This window comes from Tamandua tetradactyla, chromosome 1 (assembly GCF_023851605.1).
Source record: "Tamandua tetradactyla isolate mTamTet1 chromosome 1, mTamTet1.pri, whole genome shotgun sequence".
Taxonomy (NCBI): Eukaryota; Metazoa; Chordata; class Mammalia; order Pilosa; family Myrmecophagidae; genus Tamandua; species Tamandua tetradactyla.
In genome coordinates, this window is record NC_135327.1 from 205,370,688 (window position 1) to 205,391,537 (window position 20,850).

The following is a 20,850-nucleotide window of genomic DNA, read 5'->3' on the forward strand; positions in this document are numbered from 1 at the left end:
TTGGAGTGCTGATAGAGAGAGTAGACATCTAGCTAGACACAAACATTTGGAGATGCAGAACCCAGCAGATGTTGCCATGTGCCTCCCCATGAGATGCTAAGCAAGTCAGAACCTAGAGTTTTGTCTCGGAGAAGCTAAGTGAAGGCCCATAGATGCTTAGAGAGGAAGCCTCTGGAATCAGAAGCTGGAAGCAACAGAACTGGGAGCATGGACCAGCAGATGCCAGCCACGTGCCTTCCCAGCTGACAGAGGAAACCCAGATGCCATCTGGCTCTTTCTTTGGAATCAAGGTATCTTTCTCTGGATGCCTTAGCTTGGAAACTTTTAAGGCCACAGAATTGTAAACTTGTAACTTAATAAACCCCCTTTATAAAAGCCATTGCATTTCTGGGATATTGCATTCCAGCAGCATTAGAAAACTAAAACAGAATTCAACTTTATTTTTACAGATGCCAGCTGGTTATCTGAATACTATTTATTGAAAAGAAATAGTCTTGAACCCTTTTGTTTGTGATGCCATAATTATCATCTACTGAACTCTTTCAGCACCTGGACCTATTTCTAGATTTTTATATTCAACTCCATTGTTCTGAAGACAGAAAATACAATATGCAAAAGATGGTTTAATATCTAGTGGTATTGGCCCCTCCTAATTGTTCTTCTTTATCAGACTTTTCCTGATTGTTCTCGTGTTGTTGTTTTATTCTGCATAAGAACTTCAGGATCAATTTAACTAGTTTAGAAAACAGTTGACATTTTTACTAAGGTAATAATAACTTTTATAATTAACCTGAATTGACCTTTGTATATTGTTATTTTCCTATATGAAAATATGGTATGTTATTCTATTCATTCAAATCTCCTTTGTGTTCTTTTAGAGTCTTGCACATTTCTTGAATTTCTTGCTAGTTATTTTAATATTTCTGGTTGTTATTATAAATGATGTATTTTCTTCCATTATATTTGGTGGTTCACATATATGGTGTGCTGGTTTGAAATGATGTATGTACCCTAGAAAAGCCCTGTTTTAATCCTAATCCCATTTTGCAAAAGCAGCCATTTCTTCTAATCCCTATTCAGTATTGAATGTTTGAAACTATAATTAGATCATCTCCCTAGAGATGTGATAGTATCAAGAGTGGTTATTAAACTGGATTAGCTGGAGGCATGTCTCCACCCATTTGGGTGGGTCTTGATTAGTTTCTAGAGTCCTAAAAATAGGAAATATTTTGGAGAAAGAGAGATTCAGAGAGAGCAGAGCTGAACAGAAATAGCCATGAGACACAGAGTCCGCCAGCCAGTGACCTTTGGAGATGAAGAAGGAGCATGCCTCCTGGGGAGCTTCATGAAACAAGAAGTCAGGAGAAAAAGCTAGCAGATGAAGCCGTGCTCACCATGTGCCCTTCCAGATGAGAGAGGAACTCTGACCGTGTTCACCATGTGCCTTTCCAGATGAGAGAGAAACTCTGTGTTCACCATGTGCCTTCTCACTTGAGAGAGAAACCCTGAACTTCATCAGCCTTCTTGAACCAGGGTATCTTTTCCTGGGTGCCTTATATTGGACATTTCTATAGACTTGTTTTAATTGGGACATTTTCTCAGCCTTGGAACTGTAAACTAGCTACTGATAAAATTCCCCCTTTTAAAAGCCATTCCGTTTCTGATATATTGCATTCTGGCAGCTGGCAAACTAGAACATATGGAAACTATTAATACTGATGAGTTAATTTTATTTCCTGACATATTATTATATTATCAGCTGATTTTGTAGGGTCTATTGTATATAAACGATAATTTTATGCCCCTTTAAAATCTTTATGCATTTAACTGCCTTATTCTGTTTACTTGTACTGGCTAGTATCTCCAGTACAAGTAGTGGTGTGCTGATAAATGTTTAACAACTATTCTCCTAGGGGGGAAAAAAGCCCTGGTTTGTAGTATTTTTTAGTTTATAAAAGTGGCCAGAATGCAATATACCAGAAGTGGAATGGCTTTTAAAAAGGGAATTTATTATGTTGCAAGTTTACAGTTCTAAGGCCATGAAAATGTCCAAATTAAGGTATCCAGGGAAAGATACCTTAATTCTTTTTTTTTCCTTTTTAAGGAACACATGAGTTCCTTAATTCAAGGAAGGCTGATGGGTCAGGAACATCTCTGTCAGCTGGATAGTCATGTGACTGATATCTGCTAGTGTCTTTCTCTTGGGCTCCATTGCTTTCAACCTCTGTTCCTATGGAGGTTCCTCACTTTGCTTCTCCAGGGCTGACTTTCATCTCCTGGCTTCCCTTGTCTCTCTCCAGGTTCTAGCTTGCTTAACATCTCATGGCAACATCTGCTGGGCTCTAAGCATCTCCAGACATTTGAGTCTCTGTTTTCCAAGTGTCAGCATCTGTGTCAGCTCTGCTCTGAAGTTTCTGTTGTCTCCGTCATTTCTCTGAAATGTTTTCCTCTTTTAAAGGACCCCGGTAAACTAATCCAGACCCACCTTGAATGGACAGAGTCACATCTCCATCTAATCAAAAGGTCACACCCACAATTGGGCATGCCACATCTCCCTGGAAATAATCCAATCAGAAGTTTCCACCTACACATGTAGAATCAGGAGTAAAAAAAGTGGCTGCCCCACAAGAATGGATCAGGATTAAACTATGGCTTTTCTGGGGTATGTAATACTTTCAAACCAGCACATACTATTTGTCAACTTCCTTGGTATAAATACTCTCACCAAGACTGCTTTCAAGCAACCAAAGTGGTGACACTGAATTCAGAGTTGGGAAGAGATGTGCAGTAGCACATCACTATGTACCATGTCTACTATGCAAAAATGTATACAGAACATAAATAATTGTAAAATTATCTATAATTGCAAAATGTAGGAAAATAATTCAGAAGTGGTGAGTTCTGAATATTTATTACCTTTGTTTAAAATGTATTTAATGTAAGTTTATGCAATTTAATTTATGAAAGTGATTATCCTGTAACAATCTCACAAAATTCCCAGAAACTTGATAATCAGCTTTCATGAGCTGGGTCAGAGTAAACCACGAAAAATATTAAATAATATGGTGATATTTGACATTCTTCACATTCTCTTGATTTTAGTGGAAATGCTTGTAAAGATTTTCCTTATTAAGCACTGCTCTGGTTGTGAGACTTAAATATTGATTTTTTTATTATATCAATAGAAATATCCTTTATTTTTATTTAATTAGAGTGTTTGAGTGTTTTAAACCATGAATGTTTGTCATTTGCATAAAGAGTCACAAATTGAATTATTGTCCTTGTTCTGGAATTTTTACTCTTCATATTTCATATTTCATCTTTCTCTAATAGCTTTATTGAGATAAATTATATACCATAATATTTATGATTTTAAAATGTAAAGGTCAGTAGTTTTGTATATATATATATAGAGAGAGAGAGAGAGAAAGAGAGAGAGAGAGAGAAAGTTGTGCAATTAAAAACATACACACCCCTCTCAAAAGAAATTCTATTAACATTAACAGTCACCTCCTTTTCTCCTAGCCTCTGGCAATCACAAGTCTATAGGTGTTTATTTGCATTTTCTGAATGATAAACACTGTTGAGTATCTTTTCATGTGCCCTTTGACCATTCTTATATCTTCTTTGAAAATATCTCTTCACAACTTTTGCCCATCTTCAATTGTGTCATTTGTCTTTTATTCTTGAGTTTTAAGAGTTCGTTATGTATCTAAATACAAGTCCATTATCAGATTTGGAAATGTTTTCTATATATTTCGTTTCTCTTTTCTTTTTTTTTTTTTTTAAAGCACAGCACCACAATTAGTTGTAGAACATATTTCAGAGTTTGACATGGGTTACAATTCCACAATTTTAAGTTTTTATGTCTAGCTGCTCTAAGATCCTAGAGACTAAAAGAGATATTAATTTAATGATTCAGCAATCATATTCATATGTTAAGTCCTATCTTCTCTATATAACTATACCATCACCTTTGATCTTTCTACCCTTCTCTTAGGGGTGTTTGGGCTATGCCCATTCTGACTTTTTCATGTTGGAAGGGGCTGTCAATAATATAGCGTGGGGAGATGGAACTAGCTGATGTTCTGGAGAGGCTGGGCGCTCTAGGTTTCAGGACTTATCTCATCCAGGGACTCATCTGGAGGTTGTAGGTTTCTGGAAAGTTACTTTAGTGCACGGAACCTTATGGAATCTTATATATTGCCCTAGGTGTTCTTTAGAATTGCCTGGAGTGGTCCTGGTTGGAGTTTGGCAGGTTCTGGAAGGTAGCAATGTCTAACTGAAGCTTGTGTAAGTGCAACCTCCAGAGTAGCCTCTGGACTCTATTTGAACTCTCTCTGCCACAGATACTTTATTAGTTACACTTCTTTTCCCCCTTTTGGTCAGGATGGAATTGTTGATCCCATTTTTTACTTTCTTGATGGTATCTTTTGCAGTACTAAAGTTTTAAATTTCTATGTAGTTCAATGTATTTATTTTTTTCTTTTGTCATTTGTGCCTTTGATGTTGTGTTTGATATACCATTGCCTGACCCAAGGTCATGAATATTTACTTCATTCTTTTAGGTTTCATAGTTTTAGCCCTGATATTTAGGTTTATAATCCATTTTGATCTAATTTTTGTGAATGGTGTGAAGTAGGAGGTCCAAATTCAATCATTTGCATATGTATATTCCATTGTTCCAGTACCATTTGTTGAAAAACTTATTGTATTCTTTATTGAATGGCCTTGGCATTCTTGTCAAAAGTCAGTTGACCAAAAAATCTCTTCTGGGCCAAGATGGCAGCTTAGCAATGTGCACGTTTTAGTTCATCCTCCAGAACAACTGCTAAATAATCAGAAACAGTACAGAAAAGATCCTGGGGCCATGTCAGTGACCGGACACACAGCATACCTCAGTCTGGACCAGCTGGACCGGCTGCAAGCCCCCCCAGAACCATGAGTTCCCCAAGCTGCGGTGGCTGGTGCCCCTCCCCCACAGGCTGCTTGCCAGAGGGGAAAGGAAAGAGACTTTACCAGCAATAGGGGCTGAACCCAACCAAATGCCAATTATGGAATTAATTAACAAATTCTGACTACTAAAAATAGGCCCCCCAGCCCAGCTGAACCTGGTCAAAGCAGAGGTTGCTCATTTTGCCCTGGCGCCAAAGGGTCAGGGCTGACAGAAAAAGGAAAAAAAAAAAAGGGAAACAGAGTTTTTTGTGACTGTGTTTCTACAAAGGCTTGACTGCATTTGGATACAGTGGCAGGGCTTCTCAGGCTGCAACTGCCCCAGGCATAGGCAGAAACAAGTTCGTTTGAGGGCATGTCTGGAGCATGTGCCTTCCCCAGGGGAGGGGTGAAGCCCCACCCAGGTGGAATCCCTTCCTCAAGGAATTCAGACACCAGGGCTTGGTAATTTGAAGCCATTAAAACCAGCCTACAACCTCTCCTCTTTCTCCACCACGCCCCCAGCAGGGAGAGTCTGCCAAAGTTAAAGGTACCACATCATCTTCTGCTGGTGGGACCTGCAGGCAGACAAGCACCACATACTGGTCAGGATAAGATAAACAGAGCCCAGAGACTTCACAGGAAAGTCTTTCAACCTGCTGGGTCTCACCTTCAGGGAAAACTGATGCAGGTGACTCTTTCCTCCTTATGGGAGGCCAGTTTGGTTGGGAAAATCTGGCTGGGGTCTATAATACCTAAGTAGACCCTCCTAAGTGTGGGGGAAAAAGGTACCATAGAAGCAGGGCAAGAAACAAGAAAACAAGAACTGAAAAATTCTCCTCTGTTAAACAAAACCTAAGCTAGAGGTCCAGAAAAAGCTAAACTGAATGTCAAAGAACAGATAGACAACAAAGTCATCCAGCAAGAAAACCCTAGGTAAAGGAAGTGAAAGCAATCTCCAGAATAAACTAATTAAGGTAATTAAATGCCTAGCCAGCAAAAAATAACAAATCACACTAGGAAAATTGAAGATATGGCCCTGTCAAAGGAACAAACCAACAATTCAAATGAGATACAGGAGCTGAAACAATTCAGAGTATATGAACAGACATGGAAAACCTCATCAAACACCAAATCAATGAATTGAGGGAGGATATAAAGAAGGCAAGCAATGAACAAAAAGAAGAAATCGAAAGTATGAAAAAACAAATCACAGAACTTATGGGAATGAAAGGCATGGGAGAAGAGATGAAAAAAACAATGGAAACCTACAATGGTAGATTTCGAGAGGCAGAACATAGGATTAGTGAACTGGAGGATGGAACATCTGAAATCCGACAAGAAAAAGAAAATATAGGGAAAAGAATGGAAATACATGAGCAGGGACTCAGGGAATTGAATGATAATATGAAGCACACAAATATATGTGCTGTGGGTGTCCCAGAAGGAGAAGAGAAGGGAAAAGGAGGAGAAAAACTAATGGAGGAAATTATCACTGAAAATTTCCCAACTCTTATGAAAGACTTAAAATTACAGATCCAAGAAGTGCAGCATACCCCAAAGAGAATAGATCCAAATAGATGTACTCCAAGACATTTAATAATCAGAATGTCAGAGGTCAAAGAGAAAGAGAGGATCTTAAAAGCAGCAAGAGAAAAGCAATCCATCACATACAAGGAAAGCCCAATAAGACTATGCATAGATTTTTCAGCAGAAACCATGGAGGCGAGAAGACAGTGGGATAATATATTTGAATTATTAAAAGAGAAAAACTGCCAACCAAGAATTCTATATCCAGCAAACTTGTCCTTCAAAATGAGGGAGAAATTAAAACATTTTCAGACAAAAAAATCACTGAGAGAATTTGTGACCAAAGACCAGCTCTGCAAGTAATACTAAAGGGAACACTAGAGACAGATACGAAAAGACAGAAGAGAGAGGTGTGGAGAAGAGTGTAGAAAGGAAGACTATGAGTAAAGGTAAAAAGAAGGAAAATTAGATATGACATATAAAATCCAAAAGGCAAAATGGTAGAAGAAAGTACTACCCATGCAGTAATAACACTAAATGTTAATGGATTAAACTGCCCAATCAAAAGACATAGACTGGTAGAATGGATTAAAAAACAGGACCCATCTATATACTGTCTTTACTCAAAGGACATGAGGGCAAGGACACAAACGAACATTTGCACACCAATGTTTATAGCAGCATTATTTACAATTACCAAGAGATGGAAATAGTCAAAATGTCCATCAACAGATGGGTGGCTACACAAACTGTGTGTGTAAACATACATACAATGGAATATTATAAGACAGAATAAAGTTATGAAGTATGTAACAATATGGATGCACCTTAAGGACATTATGCTGAGTGAGATTAGCCAAAAACAAAGGGACAAATACTGTATGGTCTTACTAATATGAACTGACGTTAGTGAATAAACTTGGAATATTTCCTTGGTAACAGAGACCATCAGGAGATAGAAATGGGTAAAGATATTGGGTAATTGGAGCTGAAGGGATACAGATTGTACAACAGGATTGAATATAAAAACTCAGCAGTGGACAACATAATACTACCTAACTGTAATACAATTATGTTAAAACACCGAATGAAGCTGCATGTGAGAATGATAGAGGGAGGAGGGCTGGGGGCATAAATGAAATCAGAAAGAAATATAGACGTTAAAGATTGAGATGGTATAATCTAGGAATGCCTAGAGTGTATAATGACAGTGACTAAATGTACAAATTTAAAAAGTGTTTTTACATGAGGAAGAACAAAGGAATGTCATTACTGCAGTATGCTGAAAATAGATGGTAATTAATATTTTAAAATTTCAAAAAAAAATAAATCAGTTAACCATATATGTAAGAGCTTATTTCTGGATTCTCAATTCCAATTCATTGGTCTATATATCTAACCATTGTTTTCATTATTGTAGTTTTGTAGTGATAACAATAGGGAGTGTGAGTTCTCCAAAAAAAATTTTTATTTTGGCATGGGCAGGCTCTGGGAATTGAACCTGGGTCTCTGGAATGGCAGGCGAGAATTCTGCTACTGAGCCACCGTTTCACAACCTTATTTTATTATTTTTATAAGGATTGTTTTGGCTATTCTGGATCCCTTGTAGTTCCACATAATTTTTTTCATTGCTTTGTTGTTTTTTCTGTGATCTTTTGGTTATTTAGTAGTGTGTTGTTTAATTTCCACATACTTGGAAAAGTCACATGCATTTTTTTTATTGACAAATTTTCACACACATATATTCTATACATGGCGTACAATCAGTGGCTCACAGTATCATCACATAATTGTGTATTCATCACCATGATCCTTTTTAGAACATTTGCATCACTCCGGAAAAAGAAATAAAAAGAAAAAACTCATATATACCATATACCTTTCCCCTCCCTCTCATTGACCACTAGTATTTCCATCTACCCAATTTATTTTACCCTTTGTTCCCACTGTTGTTTATTTATTTATTCATTCATTTATTTATTTTTATCTATTTTTTTCTCATCTGTCCATCTCCTGGATAAAGGGAGCATTGGACACAAGGCTTTCACAATCATACAGTCACTCAATAGTATTTTTGATGTTAACTAAATGAGTACCTTTCTCTTCAGTTTTTACTAAGAATTGTCAATAGATGTCTTTCTTTGAAATCTGTTAAGACAAATGAATGCTATTTAAAGGGGGCCAAACTTTGTACAAATTATTTAATATATAATTGTTCACCAGCCATGTGCTAGGAACAGCAATAAGCCATGAAGAAAAGACTTAAACAGCACTCACATGATCTCAGCCCTTGTTTGTGGTCCAATTGGGAAGCAGTTTTAAATAAGACTAAATTATAAATAAAGTATCATAAAAAAATAACCAAAAACCTGGAGCTGAAGAGCTTCTAACAGAGAAATTAAGTCTAGATTGGAGAGTGTTGATAAAGGGCACTTAAGGAGATCAACTTTAAGCTGAAAAATAAAGGGGGAGTGATGTTCCCTAGACACAAAAGTGTGGGAAACAGCAACACAGGAAGAGCACGTGTGAAGGTTTTGAAATGGGAAGGAGGTTGGGTAGTCTGGATAACCGAGAGAAAGCCACTGTGTGAAATATAATGAATGAAGGGAACAGTAGAAGAAAGTAAGACTTGAAAGCTCTTAGGGCCTCATAAGCTATGATATCCTAAGAGCAATGGAAAGAATAGAGTGATGAGTTGAGATTGTGTTCTAAAAGATCCCTTTGACTGTTTTGTGGAAAATGTATGGAGGAAGGGGTAGAGGGAGGGTTTAAGGCTTGAAAATTCAAAGTCTACTGCATTAGACAGGGGCTTAGACTAGAAAGATAGCAGTTGAAATGGATATGTTTTCAAGTTAGAATGAAAGGTTTGGTCTTTGTATATGGGGAATGAGGGAGAGGGAAGTAAGAAGATAATATCTAGGTCTCCAGCTCGAGCACCTAGACAGACAGATAGGGAACCCAGTGAAATAGTCAATAGGACAAAGATGACAAGGAAGCAGCCAGATGAACTGGTCTTGAGCTCAGAAGGAAAGGTTGTATTGGAGATATAAATTTGGAAACCATAGGTTATCCTTTGCATTAAGAAGGTTGTAGAGTAACAGTGATTTAAGATGGGAAATTGTAGGTTGTTCATGTAACCAGAATAACATATAATAAAAATATCCTTAGAACTATATAACACAAAGACTGAACCTTAATGTAAACTATGGACTATAGTTAATAGAACAAGTATAATAATATTGCTTCATCAATTTTAACAAAGGTATCACACTAATACAAAATGTTAACAATAGGGAAAACTGTCTATGGGGGTGTCATGGTTAGGGACAGGTGTCAACTTGGCTAAGTTGTGGTACCTGTTCATCTGATTGGGCAAGCGCTGGCCTGTCTGTTGCAATGAGGACATTTCATAGGATTAGGTCATGATCACGTCAGCTACATCCACAGCTGATTCCATTTGTAATCAGTCAAAGGGGAGTGTCTTCTGCAATTAGTGATGCTAAATCCAATCATGGGAAGCCTTTTAAGGAGGACTCAGAGCAGACAGGTTCCATTCCTGCTTTGGCTGGTCAGCCTCTCCTGTGGAGTTCATCCAGGCCATCCATTGGAGTCATCGGCTTCGCAGCCTGCCCTGTGGATTTTGGACTCTGCATTCCTACGGTCACGTGAGACACTTTCATAAATTTTATATTTGCAAGTGTTCCCTGTTGATTCTGTTTCTCTAGAGAACCCTAACTAATACAGGGAGGAAGAGGATAATATGAGTATCCTAAAATTTTTTTTTCTATCATATGGTTGTGTATTCATCATCATGATCATTTCTCAGAACAGGTATCGTAAAATTTTTATGCCTTTTCTGTTTAACAACAAAGAAAACATTATTTAGGATTTAATTTGGGGGAGGAAAAATATCAAAACTGTCATTTAAAAAATCATATCCTTTAAGGTCCAAATAAAATAAGTAATCACCTCTATGAAGCCTCCCTATATTTTTGCCTTTCACAAGAGCTTCCACTTCTATAATAATATATAATATGTAAAAAATAATTTTTTTAAAAAAATGGGACCAATACCAACCTACTATTACTCCAGTATTTTGTGTCTGGTTACAGAAGATAGTAAAAAAGCTTGAGAAATGGCCAGCAATGCAGAAGGAACTCCAGATTACAGATGCCAAGGAGAGATGGCATTTGAGCAAAGAGAAAGGGTGTAAACCATGTTAAATGCTGAGAGGTGAAGAGAAAGACTATAACATATCCACTTAGAGTCAATTCCAATCATCAGTAATTAATTTTAGCAGTAATGAACACTTCTAGTGTTTCCCCCTCAATTTATTCAAACATTTAGATAGTGTTCTAGTTTGCTAGCTGCCGGAATGCAACACACCAGAGACGGATTGGCTTTTAATAAAAGGGGATTTATTTTGTTGGTTCTTCAGAGGAAAGGCAACTAACTTCCCACTGAGGTTCTTTCTTACGTGGAAGGCACAAGATAGTCTCTGCTGGTTTTCTCTCCAGGCCCCTGGGTTCCAACAACTTTCTCCGGGGTGACTTCTTTCTGCATCTCCAAAGGCCTGGGCTGAGCTGCTAGTGCTGAGATGAGGAATGCTGAGCTGCTTAGCTGTGCTACCTTGCAATCTCCCATTTAAGCACCAGCCAATTAAGTCAAACATCACTCATTGCAGCAGACACGCCTCCTAGCTGACTGCAGATGTAATTGGCAACAGATGAGGTTCATGCACCATTGGCTTATGTCTGCAGCAACAAGACTAGGTATGCTCACCTGGCCAAGTTGACAACTAAATCTAACTAACACGTGTCCACCCCTTGTCAACTTGGCAACTTCAAGCATCACTTTAAACAGGTGCAAAAACTTCTCTTCTTGCTATGGGCCTGTGAATCTCAAAACAAGTTGTCTGGTGCCAAGATGCAAAGGAGGATATTCACAGGATATAGATTGTCATTTCCATAGGGAGAAATTGGAAGAAATACAGATGTAAAACCTGCAGGGCAAGCGCCGTGGGATCTCAAAGTCTGAAAGTCATTTATCCTTGGGCTTTAGAAAGTGGCAGTCCCACCCCTTCCAAGGGCCTATGCAGTGGCCTGCCTCTTTCCAAATCAACTCTGGGGAACATCGAGGAGACCACCTCTGGGCTCCACTCTCTCCAGGCATCAGGGCCACCCCTGGGCTCTCTGCCATTTCTGGGGCACACGCCCAACCCCTCCACATGGTGGCAGCCAGTCTCTCCCAGTCCCCCAAGGAGCGTGCTACGCCTTTTCCAAGGCCTGAGGCTGCACAACTCTTCCACTACAATGAGAGGGGAGACTCATCCTCGCCCTTCAGGGTAAACTCACCCTCTCCATGTATATGGGTGGGTCCACTCTCCTGGCCCAGGTTTCTTGGCTTCAGACCCAAGCTTCCATGGTTCTTACTCTGCAAACTCCAATTTTTCCCTTTTATGTCCTCCTTTGCCAAGATTGGCAGTGGTTCCATTTACACCAACAGTCTCTTCAAACCCTCCAGGACTTCTCCATCATTCTCTTCATGGTTCCTCCAAAATCTTCCCTTTAGCCATCCAAAAACTGTTCTAACATATCTGGTATTTGCAAACCGCAGCAGCACCCCACTCTCTGGTACCAAAATCTGTTCTAGTTTGCTAGCTGCCGGAATGCAATATACTAGAAACGGAATGGCTTTTAAAAGGGGGACTTTAATAAGTTGCTAGTTTACAGTTCTAAGGCCGAGAAAATGTCCCAATTAAAACAAATCCATAGAAATGTCCAATCAAAGGCATCCAGGGAAAGATACCTTGTTTCAAGAAGACCGATGAAGTTCAGAGTCTCTCTCTAGTGAGAAGGCACATGGCAAACACAGTCAGGGCTTCTCTCTTGGCTGGAAGGGCACATGGCAAACACGGCATCATCTGCTGGGTTTGTCTCCTGGCTTCCTGTTTCATGAAGCTCCCTGGGAAGCGTCTTCCTTCTTCATCTCCAAATGTCACTGGCTGGTGGACTCTGCTTCGTAGTGTCGCAGCATTCTCTGCTCTCTCTGAATCTCTCTCTCCAAAATGTTTCCTCTTTTATAGAACTTCAGAAACTAATCAAGACCCACTCAAATGGGTGGAGACATGTCATCCCCTAATCCAATTTAACAACCATTCTTGACTAAATCGCATCAACCAGGGAGATATCTCATTACAGTTTCAAACATACAGTATTGAATAGAGATTATTCTACCTTTATGAAATGGGATTTATATTAAAACTTGGCTTTTCTTAGGGGACATGCTTCCCTTCAAACCAGCACAGATAGTCTCAGCAAATTCAGGTTCATTACATTTCAGTACTCTCATTATAAAGCACATTTAAAGACTATTTTTTCTACTTAAGATTATGTTTCACTACAGCTATTTTCAAAACTTAGAGTTTAAGCTATGCAGAGGAAAACCAAATTAAGATGAAAATAAAAGGAGCACTATCAAATGATATGATGTGTTCTTCTGAAAATTAATAATTTATAAAAAGCAAATACAAATAGACACTGTTACTTTGCTAGCTGCCAGAATGCACTATACCAGAAATGGAATGGCTTTTATAAAGGGGACTTTAATAAGTTATAAGTTTACAGTTCTAAGGAAGTGAAAGTGTCCAAATTAAGGCACAAACAAGAGGCTACCTTCACTCAAGAAAGGCCAATAGGTCAGGAATACCTCTGTCAGTTGGAAAGGCACATGGCTGGCATCTGCTAGCCCCTTGCTCCTGGTCTCCATTGCTTTCAGCCTCTGTTCCTGCAGGGGTTCCTCACTTTACTTATCCAGGGCTGGCTTTCATCTCTTGCCTTCCCTTGGCTCCCTCCAAGTTCTGGCTTGCTTCACATCTAATGGCAATGTCTGCTGGGCTACAGTCATCTCCTAACATCCATGTCTCTGTTCTCCACATGTCCACATCTGTGTCAGCTCTGTTATGAACTTTCTGTTGGCTCTGAGGCTTCTGTTTGCTCTCTCTCTGTTGACTCTATCATTTCTATTGTTTCTTCTTTTAAAGGATTCCAGTAACTAATCAAGATCTACCTGGAGAGGGTGGAATCACATTTCCATCTAATAATAGGCCACACCCACAATTGGGTGTGTCACATCTGTGTGGAGATAATCTAATAAAAATTTTCCAACCTACAGGATTGAATCAGGATTAAAAGAAATGACTGCTTCCACAAGATTGAATCAAGATTAAAAGAAATGGCTGCTTCCGCAAGATTGAATCAGGATTAAAATATGGCTTTTCTCGGGTACATATTACTTTTAAACCAGCACATACACTGCAGTAACTTTATAAATTATCTCTTCCCACACTAAAACTTTTATTTCAAAAGACAAGGACAAACTTCTGGGAAGGTGGTGGAATAGGACAGACAGAGCTAACTCCTCTACTATGGATAACTAGAGAAAGGCAAAAAATTACTGGGACAGTGGTTCCAGGGTATGAGAGGCCAGAGAGGGACTTCTACATTGTATAGGGAGGTCCTGGATAACAAAGCAGAGAAAATACGATTGAGAGGATAGGGTGAGTTTATTCAATTGGGACCACACCTGAGGCTGGCTGCTATGCAGGCCAGAGCAGGTGCTAGAAAAGTGGTACACTCCCATACACCCACCTTCACAGCCAGCTGGGGAATCATCTCTCAGTCCCACAGCGAGGAGATCCCATGCAGAAACACGGGAACCAGCAGACTGGTTTTATCCACACACAGAGACCTTACTGCTGTGCTCAGTGTCTACCCCCCACCCCTGAGGCAAGCTGCTGTGGGTGCCTAGTTTTGGGGAGACAAGGAGGCCCTCCCCTTGGGAGGGGTAGGGATGCAGAGCAGAGCTGATCTGACAGTTGGCTGGAATGAGAGAGACTCTGGGTCCCATTGCCTATTTTATTTCTCCACAGAGTCCTGGGGCACTCACAGTGTTCATGGATGGAGAGGTGGGGACAAGGGAGAGAGCTGTACTGCAGCACCAGGTCCTCTATGCCCACTCCAGAAGCCTATGGGGGGAAACCAGCATGGGTCTAGAGGGTCAACAAAAAGCAGGACATCCCTGGGCTGGCTGCAGGTTGGGAAAGGTGAACCACTCATACCCACAGCCCAAGGTCATTCCACTTGGCAGCCAATCACTAGACCCATCATGCCTACAAGTGGATTCTCCACCAAAGTGCACAGTACCTACCCCTACCCCTGGGGCTGGCAGCTTTCAGCATGCATGGAGACCTGTTGCATTGACTGGACTCTTACCTAGTGTGGACCATGCCCAGCAGGCTACAGGCTTGAGGGTAAGAAGTGACCCAAGAGCACCATCTACTGGGAAGGCAAGAAAGTGTACTCTGGCAAACTGCTTTTTTGCTCAGTCTTCAACAGATTTCCAAATAGACGTGCATCTCCTGTGGGAGGTCTCAGCCTTGGTTTGGTTGGGAATTACTGAAAAATCAAGTGCCAGTGGAAACTTCAACCCAAACTCAAGAACTACAAAATCGTAGGTGTGTAAGGGAAAAAACTATTAAAATAATCTTATCAAGATAATTAAATGCCTAAAAGCCAGCAGAAAATAACAAAGCACGTGATGATGCAAGACGATATGACCAAGCCAAAGGGCCAAAATAAAAAGGCAGAGGACACACAGAATCTGGAATACCTAATCAAAGATGTATGTAAATTTTCCTTAATAACTTCAGTGGATTGACTAAAGACATAAGGGATGTCAATAAGATACTAGAAAATCATATAGAAGAATTTGAAAAAGTAAGTAGAAAAATAGCAGCTCTCATGGACATGAAAGATACTTTAGGTCAAATATAAATGTATTAGAGACATACAACAGCAGATTTGAAGAGGCATAAGAAAGAATCAGTGGACTAGAGGACAGTGTAACTGAATTCAAATGCATGAAAGTACATATAGTGAAAACAGATGGAAAATTTTGAATTGGATATCAGGGAAATGATTGATAACATGCAGCACACAAATATAAGAATCATTGGTATCCCAGAAGGAGAAAAAAAGAGTAAAGTGCTAGGAAGATTATTTGAGGAGATAATTGGGGAAAACTTCCCAACCCTTATAAAAGACATAAATATACAAATCAAAGAAGCCCAGTGAATTCCAAATAGAATTCCAAGACACAGTCTAATCAGACTGTCAAATTCTGAAGAGGAGAGAGTCCTGAAAGCAGCAAGAGAAAGGCGACTCACCACATACTGGGGAAGCCACATAAGACTAAACTCAATGGGCACCATGGAGGTGAGAAAACAGTGGTATGATATATATACATATATTTTTTTCAGATTTTTATTTTGGGGGAGGTGCATGGTCCAGGAATTGAACTCAGGTCTCCCACATGAAAGGCAGGCATTCTAACCACTGAACGACACGTGCACCCAATATGGCATATTTTAAATACTGAAAGAAAATTTGCCAGCTAAGAATTCTTTATTCAGCAAAACTATTCTTCAAAAGTGAGGGAGAGTTAAATTTTCACAAACAAACAAATGCTGAGAGAATTTGTTAGCAAGAGACCTGCCCTGCAAGAAACACTAAAGGGATTCTGTCAGCTGAAAGAAAAAGAGACAGAAGAAAGAGGTCTGGAGGAGGGCACAGAACTGAAGAGTATTAGTAAGGGGTTATTTAAAGGATAAAATGAAAGAAAGGGAAAAATAGATCTGACAAATAAAACCCAAGGGATGAGATGGTTGAATCAAGAACTGCCTTTACAATAATAACTTTGAATGTTAGCAGATTAAACTCCCCAATTAAAAGATACAGATTGGCAGAATGGATTTAAAAACATGATCCATCTTTATGCTGTTTACAAGAGATTTATTTTATACCCAAGCATATAAATAGGTTGAAAGTGAAAGGATGGAAAAAGATACTCCATGCCGGTTGTAACTAAAAGAAAGCAGGGGTCACTATAATAAGACAAAATATACTTTAAATGCAAAGATGTCATAAGAGACAAAGAAGGACACTATATATTAATAAGAGGGACAATTCACCAGGAAGAAATAACAATCATAAATGTTAATGCACTCAGTTGGGGAGCTCCAATGTACATGAGGGAAATATTGGCAAAACTGAAGGGAGCAATAGGTGTTTCTACAATAATAGTGGGAGACTTTCATATAACACTTTTCCATAGACAGAACAACTAGACAGAAGATCAATAAGGAAACAGAGAACCTAAACAAGTATAAATGAATTAGACCTAGTGGATATATAGATAGTTGTAGCTCCAAACACCAGGATATACATTCTTCTCAAGTGCTCATGGAACATTCACTAGGATAGATCATGTGCTGCAGCACAAAACAAGTCTTAAAACATTTTAAAAGATTTAAATTTTTCAAAGCACTTTCTCTGACCATAATGGAATGAAACTGGAGACCAATAACCATGAAAGAACTGGAACTTTCACAAATACATGGAGGTTAAACAACACACTTTTAAACAATCAGTGGGTCAAAGAAGAAATTCCATGAGAAATCAGTAAGTATCGAGATTAATGGAAAAGAGAATACAACATATCAAAACCTATGGGATGCAGCATAGACAATGCTGAGAGGGAAATTTATAGCTTTAAACACCTACATTAAAAAGGAAGAAAGAGCGAAAACCAAAGACTAACTGAACAACTGAAGAAACTGGAGAAAGAAAAGCAAACTAACCTAAAGCAAGTAGAAGACAAGAAATAACAAAGGTTAAAGCGTAAATAAATGAATTAGAGAACAACAACAACAACAACAACAACAAAATAGAGAACCAGTAAAACCAAAAGTTGGTTCTTTGAGAAGATCAAGACTGACGAACCTTTAGCTATACTGACAAAATAAAAACAAGAGGAGATGCAAATACACAAAATCAGAAATGAGAGGGAGATCATAACTATGGACCCTGAAGAAATAAAAAAAATGTCACAAAAGAATATTATGAACAATTGTATCTCAGCAAATTAGACAACCTAGATGAAATGGACAATTTCCTAGAAATACACAAACAACCTATACTGACTAGAAGAAATAGAAGACCTCAACAAACCAAAAACAAGTGAAGAGATTCAATCAATCATCAAAAACTTTCCCATAAAGAAAAACCTAGGGTCAGATGGCTTCACAGGGGAGTTTTATCAAACATTCTAAAAATAACTAACACCATTCCTGCTCAAACTCTTCCAAGAAAATAGAAAAAGGAACATTACCTAGCTCATTCTGAGGCTAATACTACTCTAATACCAAAACATAATAAAGATACTACAAGAAAAGAAAACTAGTCTCCCTTATGAATAGGGAAAATTCCTCAAAGAAAAATTTCTCAAGAAAATAACTTGCAAATTGAATCTAATGGCACATTAAAAGAATTATACAACATGACCAAGTGGAGTTTATTTAAGGCTTCAAGGGTGGTTCAACACAAGAAAGTCAATCAATGTAATACAACACATTAACAAATAAAAAAGGAAAAATCACATGATCATCTCAATTGACACTGAAAAGGCATTTGGCGAAATTCAGCATCCTTTTCTAACATGTCAAAAGGTAGGAATAGAAGGAAACTTCCTCAGTATGATAAAGGGCATATATGAAAAATCCTCTCAGCTTTGTCCTCAATAGTGAGAGACTGAAAGTCTTTCCCCTAAGATTGGGAAGAAAAAGAAGACCCCTTGAGACCACCACTGTTGAAAGGCAGCTAACTTTCATCTGAGGTTCTTTCTTATGTGTGAAGGCTCAGGGTAATCTCTGCCGGCCTTCTCTCCGGGCCTCTGGGTTCCAACAACTTTCCCCAGGGTGATTCCTTTCTGCATCTCCAAAGGCCTGGGCTGAGCTGTGAGTACTGAGATGAGGTATGCTGAGCTGCTTGGGCTGTGCTATGTTGAACTCTCTCATTTAAGCACCAGCCAATTAAGTCAAACATCATTCATTATAGCAGGCACGCCTCCTTGCTGACTGCAGATGTAATCAGCAACAGATGAGGTTCACGTACCACTGGCTCATGTCCACAGCAACAGAATTAGGTGCCTTTACCTGGCCAAGTTGACAACTGAATCTAACTACCACAAAAGGGGTTGCTTAAAGTCATGTATCTCACCTCTTAACACTACAGTATAAATATGTTCAGGCATATTACTTCAAATGTATGACACCTGTACAAAGAGTTACTAATCGAGTGGCATATGGGATAAAATTACCTATTGCATTCTATGGACTATAACAATAATATCTTACTAGTTGCACACCAATACTAAGGGTAAATAATTGGAGAGGATAAAGGTTATGGGTGTTTTGTGTTTTCTTTTGGTGTGTGTGAGTGCCTGTTGTTTTTGTCTTTGGAGCAATGAAAATTGTCTAAAGTTGAGAATGATGACTATAAAACTAAGTGAGGATACTGTGAGACATTGATTGTATACTTTGGATAGAATACATGGTATGTGAATATATCTCAGTAAAATCTGCAGATTCAATAAATAAGTGAATAAGTAAAATAAATAGACAAAGTCCTGGAGAAGATGTGGAGAGAAAGGTATTCAGTGATGGTAGGGAAGTAGAAAAGTGCAGTGCCTCTGGAGGGCAGTGTGGCAGGTCCGTAGGAGGTTAACTATAGGCTTGCTATATGAGTATGCAATCCTGTTATTAGGAATATACTCAGAACCACTGAAAGTAGGAGAGTTAAGAATGAGATATTGTTATTCTGTATAGCTTAATGTAATCCTGATACATTCGAGTATTTTGGGCAGAAAATAAAAATGTATTTGCAAAATCTCTTGAAGTAACTAGAAAAAAAAAAGAACTATTAAACTTCCCTATGTGGGAAATTCCTGATACTCTCTCAAGCATTATTGATTCTCAATTAAATAAGCCAAGTCCTTGATCTTGAGGTTTGCCCTTATGAAACTTATTTCTGTAATGGCCAAGTTAAGCCTACCTATAATTATGCCTGAGTCACTCCCAGAGAATCTCTTTTGTTGCTCAGATGTGGCCTCTAAGCCAAATTCTGTTAATAAACTCCCTACCCTCCTGTTCTACATGGGACATGACTTCCATGGGGCATAAGTCTCCCTGGTGATGTGGGATATGACTCTCAGGGCTGAGCCTGGCTCTGGCACCTTGGCAATGCCTACTTGACTAGAAAGGGGTAAATAAATGAAACAAAACACTCCTACCAGTGGCCAGATTTCAAGTAGAGTTGAGAGGTCATTCTGGAAGTTAGTCTTCTACAAACTTCAATCAGATATTGCAAATTACCAAGTATGCCAAGTCCCAACCAACAGTATTCCTGAAAACCCTGAATAATACCCTGGGCTCTATCTAAGACTCTATAAATGTTTTACCGTTAGTTTATTTTTAAAAAAACTTAAAACCTTCAGATTGTTCCTATGCCAGATAAGCCCCGAAACTCAGAGGTACCAGTCTCTCCAAGTACATTAACCAGTTGCATTTCTCTATCCCATAATCTTGACACTCCTTTTCAGCATGAATAAAATAAATGGTCATTGCTCAAATACCACTTAAGACTGAGATAGATCAAATGGGAGGAGCTGTAATAGTACAGTTAGGATTTAACAAATGACTATCTCTACTGAATCATTACAGAGATTTCTTTTTAGTTTCTAGTGTATTAGAACAGCCAGAAATACCTGAAACTGTTGAACTGCAACCCAGTAGCCTTGATCTTTGATAATGATTGTGTAACTTTTATCTTGTGACTGTGTGTGCTGGTTTGAAAGGAAGTATGCCCCCTAGAAAAGCCATGTTTGAATCAAAATATCATTTAGTAAAGGTAGAATAATCTCTATTCAATACTGTATGTTTGAAACTGTAATCAGATCATCTCCCTGGATGATGTGATTTAGCCAAGAGTGGTTGTTAAACTGGATTAAGGGACGACACGTCTCCACCCATTTGGATGGGTCTTGATTGGTTTATTGGAGTCCTATAAAAGAGGAAATATTTTGGAGAATGAGAGATTCAGAATGAGTAGAACGATGTAGCCATGAGATGCAGAGAGTCCACGAGCCAGCAACCTTTGGAGAAGAAGAAGGAAAATGCCTCCCGGGGAGCTTCATGAAATCAGAAGCCAGGAGAGAAAACTAGCAGATGATGATGCCATGTTTGCCATGTGCCCTTCCAACTGAGAGAGAAGCCCTGACTTTGTTCACCACATGCCTTCTCACTTGAGAGAGAAACCCTGAACTTCATCGGCTTTCTTGAACCAAGGTATTTTTCCCTGGATGCCTTTGATTGGACATTTCTATAGACTTGTTTTAAATGGGACATTTTCTCGGCCTTGGAACTGTAAACTAGCAACTCATTAAATTACCCTTTTTAAAAGCCGTTCCATTTCTGGTATATTGCATTCTGGC